Genomic DNA, 2,381 nt, shown 5'->3' with positions numbered 1-2,381 from the left:
CACTGTAGCGCCATCACCCCAGGGGGGCTCAGCGGTTTGGAAATGTTTTAACATGTGTGTCTCAGATTGGCGCAAAGCCATATGTTTTCTCTGCCAGCAAAAATTGAGCCGTGGAAAGGCCAACACTCACGTAGGGACAAGTGCCTTACGAAGGCACCTGGATAAAAGGCACAAACAGCTATGGCAAGAACACCTGAGGAAAAGCAGCACCCCTCAAAAGACAAGCCATCCTCCTTCTCCTCTTACTCCATCAGGTGCATCGTCTTCATCCACTTTCTCCCTTGCACCTTCACAGCCACCCTCCTCCACACCGCCTCTTCCCTTGAGCGGTTCCTTCTCCTCTGCCCACAGCAGTACTCAGCTGTCCGTAAAGGAAGTATTTGAGCGTAAGAAGCAAATGTCTGCCAGTCACCCTCTTGCCCGGCGTCTGACAGCTGGCGTGGCGGAACTATTAACTCTCCAGCCATTACCATACTAGCTGGTGGAGTCGGAGGCTTTCCATAAATTTGTGGCCATTGGGACACCGCAGTGGAAGATACCAGGCCGCACTTATTTTTCACGAAAGGTCATACCCAAACTGCACCGTGCAGTTGAGAGGCAAGTGGTGTCATCTATTGCGAAGAGCGTTGGGTCTAGGGTCCACCTGTCCACGGATGCCTGGTCTGCCAAGCACGGGCAGGGCTGCTACATTACGTACACAGCCCATTGGGTCAACCTGGTGACCGATGGCAGCAAGCAGGGTGTACGTGGCCGCGCAGCGGACCGACTTGTCACACCTCCACGACTTGCAGGCAGGCCTCCAGCCCCCTCCTCTCCACCTGCTACCACCTCTTTGCTGTCTTCATCCTCCTCCTCCTCCTTGGCTGGTGCCGTGATCTCCTCTCCAGCTACACAGGCCCCGCACCCCAGGGCCTATGCTGCATGCCAGGTACGACGGTGTCACGCAGTGTTAGACATGTCTTGCCTCAAAGCGGAGAGTCACACTGGAGCACCTCTCCTGGCTGCTCTTAACAAACAGGTGGAGCGATGGATGACCCCGCACAAGCTTGAGATCGGAAACATGGTGTGTGACAACGGCAGCAATCTCATTTCCACGTTGAATTTGGGAAAGCTGACACATGTACCCTGCATGGCACATGTGCTGAATCTGGTCATGCAAAGATTTGTATCCAAGTACCCAGGCTTAGAGGACATCCTGAAGCAGGCCAGGAAGTTGTGTGGGCATTTCAGGTGCACTTACAAGGCCATGGCGCGCTTTGCGGACATTCAGCGTAGAAACAACTTGCCGGTGAGATGCCTGATTTGCGATAGCCCGACTCGCTGGAATTCCACCCTGCTGATGTTCTCTCGCCTGCTAGACCAGGAGAAAGCCGTCACAAAGTACCTGTATCATTACAGTACAAGGACACAATCTGGGAGGATGGGGATGTTGTGGCCCAACAACTGGACACTGATGCGAAATGCATGCAGGGTCATGGAGCCCTTTGAGGAGGTGACCAAACTGGTGAATCGCGATGAGGGCACCATCAGCGACTTGATCCCCTACGCCTACTTCCTGGAGCGTGCCGTGCGTAGAGTGGTGGATACAGCTGTGGAGGAGCGTGAACGAGAACAGTTACAGCAGCAGGAGTCGTGGGAGCGATTTACATCCGAACCCAATGTTTCCACAACACCTGCGGCAGCACAAAGTGGGAGGAGGAGGAGGAAGAAGAGGAGTCGTGTGGGAAAGGAAAGGAGTCAGACTCTGATGATGATGATGAGGAAGGTGTTTCTCTGGAGGAGGAAGAGGCGGCGGAAGAAGAACAACCGCGACAGCCGTCACAGGGGGCTTCTGCTGCTCCACGTTCCCGTGGTATTGTTCGTGGCTAGGGGGAGGAAGAAGAGTTGCGTCCCGTCACTGAGGAAGAGCAAGAGGAGATGGAGAATACGTCTGCATCCAGCTTTGTGCAGATGGCCTCTTTCATGTTGTCCAGCCTGTTGAGGGACCCCCGTATAAAAAAACTCAAGGCGAATGAGCTGTACTGGGTGGCCACGCTACTAGACCCTCGGTACAGGCACAAAGTGGCGGACCTGTTACCAACTCAACACAAGGCGGAAAGGATGTAGCACTTGCAAAACAAGATGTCGATGATGCTTTACAATGCGTTTAAGGGTGATGTGGCTGTACAATGCAATCAAGGTACCACTGGCAGTAACCCTGTTCCTCCCAAGTCCACGCAGGCAAGGACAGGACGCTCCAGCGATCTCAGGGTGATGTCGGACATGCGGACATTCTTTAGTCCAACTCCTCGCCATAGTCCTTCCGGATCCACCCTCCACCAATGCCTGGACCGGCAGGTAGCCGACTACCTGGCCTTGAGTGTGGATGTAGACACTGCGAG

The sequence above is a fragment of the Hyperolius riggenbachi genome, chromosome 3, assembly GCF_040937935.1.
Source record: "Hyperolius riggenbachi isolate aHypRig1 chromosome 3, aHypRig1.pri, whole genome shotgun sequence".
In the NCBI taxonomy this organism is placed as follows: Eukaryota; Metazoa; Chordata; class Amphibia; order Anura; family Hyperoliidae; genus Hyperolius; species Hyperolius riggenbachi.
Note: the sequence above shows the minus strand (reverse complement) of the source record.